Source organism: Protopterus annectens, chromosome 7.part0 (genome assembly GCF_019279795.1).
Source record: "Protopterus annectens isolate FY-2018-M chromosome 7.part0, PAN1.0, whole genome shotgun sequence".
NCBI lineage: Eukaryota > Metazoa > Chordata > Ceratodontiformes > Protopteridae > Protopterus > Protopterus annectens.
The window spans coordinates 1,167,181,098-1,167,189,372 of record NC_056739.1 but is presented as its reverse complement, the minus strand read 5'-3'; the positions used below and the strand labels follow the sequence as shown (position 1 = coordinate 1,167,189,372).

Genomic DNA, 8,275 nt, shown 5'->3' with positions numbered 1-8,275 from the left:
ATGTGCACACGGCTTGTGTTCTGTTGCCTGGGTTACACCCTGCAGGTGGCACACAGTTCACTGTATGAATCATTCACTGGTTGGCTTTATAACATTTGTTGACATGATGCTGTCTTTGGTACAGATCAATTCGGTCTATTTAAGAATCTAGTGGTTAGATATTTTTTTTAAAAAATAAATTGTGATGTACTTCTACCCTCATATTTCAGTTTACAAAATGGGTTTTAATTTGTGCTAAGTATTAGACGGAATGTTTTCTATAATTTTAGTACACTTGTTATTTTCTAAATTAATATGCATGTTACCAGTATAACTTAGTACTTAAGGTAATAAGATTCTGGTAAGCCAGTCTTAAAACTGTATGACACTCACCAAACAAATAACTTGGAGCAAAACGTTATTTTCAGGGGGTGAGAGACATTCCCAACCATCATCTCCCACAAGAATGGGTGCAATATTTAGTGGATGAGGGGCTTGAAAATATTGCTTTACTTGATTTTTAAGTTTATATTTGTAGTATTTTAGGAATGCCAGCAGTCTTAGTGAGACTCTTTAGAAATCAGAGTTTTACTCTAACTGTCCATGTGCATTATGTTGAAATCTGAGCAATCACATAACAAGCTCAAAGCTCCCAGTTCTCCTTTAAAGTAATCACTGTTATTAAGTTTACTTTAGTTTGTATAAAGCACTCTGACATTTTATACATAACTGGATCTTTAGTAATGGCTACCCACTCAAGGAAATACACACAGCAGTTTGTTGTGGTTGATATGTTCCCACTGCATCTTTAAATGGTGAGCAAACCAGCAACATAGAAAGGTACTTTTGTTGGAAATATTTAATGGTAGTAGAAAGTCCCAATAAAACTCAATAGTTTTGCATAGTGTTTATGAGAGTTCTCATTGCCAGAATAATGACACACCACCTAAAGAGCTTATCTTAAGACAAATAAAGTTAAATAAAATTTAGATACACATTTTATACACATTACAAAGGAAAGGAGGACTTCAGATGCCATCAATTGCTATAAGCCCCACATAAACGATCTGCCCTTGTTTTGACTCATTCAGTCAGACTAATGAAACATCACTTCTTGAAGTTATAGACAAATGAAAGCTTTTACCGGACAGACTGGTTTTCAAACAATAGAGTTTATTGTTACCAAAATGGCAGTCATTGTTGAGAACCATCCAATGTAATTATACACAGTACAATTGAGCAGAATACTTAGCAGAGAAGGGGGATGGACAACAAAACAGCAAACTGGTGCAACAACATATATGCTTTACTTCAGAGTCTAGTGTTATTTTGCAAGTATTTGCATATTTACAAATAAAAAAAAAGGTAAGCTACAGTACTTCTGACTTCATACTTTTTTATGTTTTCAGCTAGGCACAACATATTTACAGGATAAAACAATTATACTACATTTCTATTTAGGAAATAAATATTTGAAACATATACCTGGATTTCTAGATTGTTGCAGTTGAACAGCAAAGAACAAATGAGGCTAGTGAAAACAGTGATTACGGTGGAAATGTTTGTGTAGAATCTCTGTTACTTCCCTGTCTTGATAGCAGTTTCCCTGTAACCATGAATATGAATACAAGTGATCTTCACAAACCCTGTTGCAAAACTGCACGTGGGATTCATCCTGTCCAGGATGTTTACAGGCAAAGTCCAAAGCTGAGAAAGGGTCCAATTACAGCGGAACTTTATCCTTTACACTGCACACATGTGGCTCAGAGCCAAGAGATGTGTATTTTACAATAAAGTTAAGAGCTGGTTTCAGCTGACTGGGCACACCTGCTGTACCCATCATTTGGGCTGTGCCTCCAGCAGGCAACTTAAGATAAAGGTTAAAGTGTTCTCCAGTGAGAAGTATTCTGAGACAGGGTTGTTCAACATACACATTTAAGGTAAAAGGACTTACAAAAACAGAGGGAAAAAGACAGGAAACCTTAATTACCTTAACTCACAACCACTAGCACATACTCATGTAGTCAGCTTTAATTAGGAAAAAAAGTAAAGAGGAAAGGCATCAATTAACTCTAATCTGTGACTCCTGTAGCTTTCTCTTTCTAGTTTTGTTTTTTGTATCCAAAGCAGGTCTGCCCAATTGCAAAATACAGGTTCTGTCCTGACTGGCATCCCTTCCAGTCAGTTCACGCTTTACTTATTGACATGTACACACACACACACACACACATATATATATATATATATATATATATATATATATATATATATATACATATATATATATATATATATATATATATATATATATATATATATATATACATATATATATATATATATACATATATATATATATATATATATATATATATATATATATATATATATACATGTATATATATATATACATATATATATACATATATATATATATATATATATACACATATATATATATATATATATACACACACATATATATATATATATATATATATACATACATATATATATATATATATATACATATATATATGTATATATATATATACATATATATATAGTATATATATATATATATATATATATATATATATATATATATATATATATATATATATATATATACATACATATATATATATATATATATATATATATACATATATATATATACATATATATGTATATACATATATATATATATATATATATATATATATATGTGTATATACATATATATATATATATATATATATATATACATATATATATATATATATATATATATATATATATATATATATATATATATATATATATATATATATATATATATATATATATGCTCCTCAGATAAGTTGCCATTGGAATGCATTCATTCAAGCTGAAATCTAGCTGTACACGCATCTTTGCAAATGTACAAGTTAGTATAAACTCTTTGCCACAGTTACAGGGACTTTTTTCTCGCTCTGCAGCTTTAGTGGACTTTATTTATTGCTCCTAAACATTGGAGGACTTTTTTTTTTCTGGTCTTCAACTTGGGTGGGGGGGGGGGGTACTTTAGAGATTGTCCAGGTCATTAACTGACCTAGCTGTGCTGGAAAAGCATACACTCGTTTTGGTGTGTTGCATTATACACAAAATCCTTGCACAAATAATGGCATAGCCATGAGACCTACTTATTGAGTTTGGTATACCATGACAGCTGGATCAGTTATATTATGTTTAATGACTCAGAATTAAGTTGGTAAACTTTGTTTCAGTTCCTGAAATGCACCACAGTAAGCTGTTCTGTAAAATGAAGTAGGGAAGCACTGGACTTCCACTTGGGACTGCACAGTAGTGTCCAAGAGCTCATTGTTGAAGTTTACAAACTCCTACACTACCCATTATTTCTTTCCTGGAACTGACCCTGAAGCATGAAATAATGTCAGCCAGTTGCCACAAAAACATGTGCAGAGACCTGACTGATACTTCCCTGTGTTTATACCAGCAGGCTGATGGCCATTTTCTAGATCACTGACTCATCCTTGCAGCTCTGGGAAAGAAGAACAACTCTAATCCTTAATTCTGATAGTCTAGACATGTCAGTATATAATCTAGATTGATTTTGAAACAAGGAAGCAATGCTATTCTATATGTCTGATTCCCTTTCTATGCTTCTCATTATATGGCAGACGCCTGTCAAAGCACTTGGGAGTTTTCTGTTTTAGAATCTTATAACATTCTTTTAAACTGACTTTGCCAGCAGCTGCCAGATAAATGCCATATTGTGCCAAGCAGTCTCTAGTATTTTGTAGAGTTCTGTTTCAGTTGATGTGAGTGTTGATTTTCGAATTGCTTTTTTATTATTTTACTGCCATTGCTGTTCACCTCATTCTTCCCACGATGCCTTAAGGAACTCCACCTTAGCTAGTCTCTGTGACAGAAGCTTATGTGTCCTAAGAGTCCACAGATGACACTATCTAACAAACTTTGCAACTTTGGAACAGTTTTTGAAAAAACAGTTGCACCATTCCATAATTTGACATCTACTAAGAATTATCTGAACATGGATTTGTGTGATATATTTAGTGTGCAACAGCACATCTACTCATTGTTGGACAGATCAAATTGATACACCAGAAAGTTATACACCATGCTAGTTTACCCCCTTCCTCCTGTGGCTAATCCAGCTGTATCCTTGTGGCAAAGGTTATGTACCCTGTTGACGTTTAATAGTATTATTATTATTATTACTATCATCAATCATTATTTGTGTTAGAACAACCCCACTCATCACACTGACAGCCCATCCGTGACAGTCACGCATGTTGTTCCCTAAGATATACCTGAATCAGTAATGTATTCTCATGATTGTGACACACACACACATGCGCACACACACACACACACACACACACACACACACACACACACACACACACACACACACACACACACACACATAACCACCAGACCCATAACATATGAAGGATCAGAAGAAGGAGCAAAGCTGTCTGTCCTGTAGTAGTGGTCCTCAGATATAAATGTCTAGTGTTACCAGTAGTGAACTCACTGTCATGGTTGGGCTGTCAATTTACATTTACCTTAAGGATAATTGCATCAGTAACTCATAAGCTGACTAGAAGAACACCAACCAAGTAAGCCGTAGCTTCTAGTAATGGTTGGGGGGATGTAAAACATGCCCTATAGGACAGGCAAGATAAATTCTGTTCTACCTCTAAATTAGATATGTAATTAGTAGGGATAGGAGAATGTGAACATATTTGGTCAAGCAGCAGCTTTTCAAATATACACAAAACTTTACATTTACCTTAAGGATAATTGCATTAGTAACTCGTAAGCTGACTAGATGAGCACCAACCAAGTTAACCGTAACTTCCGGTAATAGTGGGGGGGTGTGTGTGTGTGTGTGTAAAGCATGCCCTGTAGGACAAATTAGATATGTAATTAGTAGTGATAGGAGAATGTGAACATATATGGTCAAGTAGCAGCTTTTCATATATCTTGGATGGTTGTATTGTTGAAGAAGGTTGCACTACAAGCTATTGACTTGGTAGACTAACCCTTAACAGGTCTATATCATGTTGTTGAAGTTTTACTTGTGGTCTCGGAATTGGTATATTTAAAGAGTGGGGGTGTGCGGGGTGCTGGGGAGCTTGCACCCTTGTTCACAACTACCAGGTAATTTATCTATTTCTTTTTTTTAAGTTTTCGAAGTTTTACAACTTTGAAAATATGGGTTCGAGCAGATGGCGTTCGAAGTTGTAAAACTTCGACAACATGATAAAGACCCACCCTTAACTTTCCCAATTAAAGTCTTACTGCATTTGTCATAACAAAACACAATGCAAGTCAAACAGAATGTGTCTGTTCAGAGACTGGATGACCTTCTCTTCTTTTTGTAAATAAAACAAAAAATTGACCATTTTGCATAACAGGTTTCCTTTCTTCATTGAACTATTTAGGTTTCTTGTGTTCATCCTCGTAGTACAAAATTATTTATTTTATTGTTAAGGAAAGTAGACAGGCAGACAAAGAGACTTATGGGTGATTAGACCACTCACAGACAAAATAAACGAAGTATTATAGGAAGGAAAGAGTCCAACTATTTGCTTTCACTCTAGTGAGAAGTTCTGGCCTGTTTAGAGACAATACAATTTTCTTTTATTTCATCTTTTAGTTTAGTGGATTTATTTGAGAAGTCACCAATGACTGAATTAAAGCATTAATCAGGGTTGTTTCACTAAATATTCAGAAATTTAATAAGAAGCCACTATGGTAGAATACCTTTATAAGTAAATTATATAACAAGAAAAATAAATTACTAAATATATATAATAGGGCTCATTATACCTACATTAAGAGCACACTTATGCAAATTAGTAAGGATTTTAAGGGAGCCATTAAGAAGGTCAAAGTTGAATATGAACTTAAAATAATACTGAAAGCCAAAATCACTACAAATAAAAACAAGAACATAGCTTGAAAGAGTGAAAAGGAAACTACTGATTCACTGAAGTGAAGTGGCACAATAACATTTCACATAAGATTATATATAACTATATATATTATATAACTCTGTTTTTTATTGTTATTCATTCAGTGATATAGCCATATGTTGCTTACTGTACAGAGTTAGGGATACCATCCATTTTATATTAGAAATCCTTCTTTGACTCTGTCATTGAGTTAAGAACTAACACCCAACAAACTGCAGAGCTAGTCCATAATAATACATTCCACTCTGTCTCAAAGGAAATATCCTAATCAATATATTTAGTTCACACTTTACTCCACCCACAGTTATAGCACAAAATTCCATAGTCTCATCTATCTCTTTATTTGCAATGGAAAAGTTCTCTCAGGCCTCTCAAAGGATGAGAACAAGTCCTGATAATATACCGGGTTTGCTTGATTATCTGTACCAAATATGATATGGCATATCCAAATCCCTACTTAACCCGTTATTCTAAGCCTCTCCACCAGTTACATTCTTGATGCTTGGGAAACGGTAATTGTAATACTGTTATACAAGGGTGGACCTTTGTAACTATAGAGCCATTAGACTCACTAACCTCATATGTAAAGCTCTGGAATGTGTTACCTTAAATCTCATTAATTTGGACATTGAAATGTCTTAACACTGGACACTCATTAATTTGTCCCTTTCAAAGAAAGGTCTTGGTTCATATTCAGATGTTTCTTCCACCTCTAGAACACATTTCCACTCCATGTTAAACACTTTGGGCACCTTCAGGGTAAAGCCCGATAACAGGAATTCTGCCATCCCCCTATCTTGTATTGCCTTTCTCAAGGATGAAGGGAACGTTTGAATGTGGGTTATTTGAAAAGCTTGTAGTGGTCTGCAGACTGATTGCCTAGTACTTATCTATGAATCTAATAATGTCTGGATGAGTTGAAGATAGGGATGCTGGACATGGGGGGGCAGACTAAAGGAAAATGAGACCATTTCAGAAGTATGGAATGATCCTTGTATACTGTGGCTGTGAATTAGAAAGGATATAGGTATATAGGCAGAGTGTGGTATAGTTAGTTGGGAGTAGATGCAGCTGAATAAACAGATGTAAAGTTTACAGTGGAGTGTAGTATTATCAAATTTTAGGTCTCTGAAGGGAGAAGAAGTATCCCACCTTCTCAGTGGTTTCACTTCTGGAGGATAAATATGAAGATGAGCTAATAGTGAAGAGAAGTCAAGTATCGGCACCATTTGGAATAGATGGAAGAGCTTCTAAAAAGGTATTAGGATCCTATTTTGTGATATGCTTTAAAGAGCGGAAGGGCAGTGATTAAGCCCTAAGGAATATGTGGGAAAGGATGAGAAGCATTTCATTTGTTTTTTAAAGAATATAAGGATGTAAGAAAAATAAAAAGTGGGAGTGCAATGTATTGTACATATTTTAATATTGTCAAAAAGTTTTAGTCAATCATAACTGACCTCAAAGCACATTTTTCCTACAACACGCATATGCAAAAGTTGAAATATGTACTTCTGAGGAAGGTAAACCCTTCTGCACTCCCATATAGCAAGTTTTCCATGCTGTCTTAACTTATATATACCAGCTTCATAGTTACAGAACAATGAAGGAAGGAGAAACTCCCTATTATAATATACAGTGCTCTCTCACTAATAGCAGTCCCACAGTGGCTACAGGTCTAGTGTTTGAGCAGCAAAAAATCAAAACTTTATCCAGTTGTGTTCCAGCAGTTACAATCCTGTGAAAGTGTGGGGTGTTGGCATCTGTGCCAGGGAGAGTGAGGCAGTGAATGTGTGGCATATACAGGCATGGTTGTCTGGCATTTTGTAAATAATTGTGTCATTTGACTATAACACTAGCTTGGAAATAATTATATATATATATATTTATTTATTTTACATTTGTTAATCAGTAATGTCCAACTGGGCAAGAAGCCCATTTTCAGCAGAGACCTGAGGAGAAAAGCTCCCAAGCAATAATTACAAAAAATTAAGATATAAAGAAAAAAATAATATACACTTTGTACAATTGAGTAAATTTACAAGTAATTGAATACACATTGATGAAAAATAAACATTATACAAATATGAAAAAATGTGAAATATCAAGTTCAGATTACATAGTAAAATAATTGTACACGCACACGTACAAATATATATATATATATATACACACACACACACACACACACACACACACACACACACACACACACACACATATATTTTTGTGTGTGTGTGTGTGTGTGTGTGGTTGCCCAGTGAAGGGGACAAGGAAAGAATAACATA

The 8,275-nt window shown here is 34.2% G+C and overlaps 1 protein-coding gene across 1 annotated transcript in view; it reads right to left on the bottom strand.

Moving 5' to 3' along the window:
- STRA6 (signaling receptor and transporter of retinol STRA6) overlaps nucleotides 1–1,960 on the bottom strand; it is a 585,684-nt gene extending 583,724 nt beyond the window's left edge. The window contains exon 1 of the mRNA XM_044077758.1: nucleotides 1,465–1,960. The gene's annotated coding sequence lies outside the window, so the exon portion shown is untranslated. The remainder of the gene's footprint in view (nucleotides 1–1,464) is intronic.
- Between the last annotated feature and the right edge of the window lie 6,315 nt (nucleotides 1,961–8,275).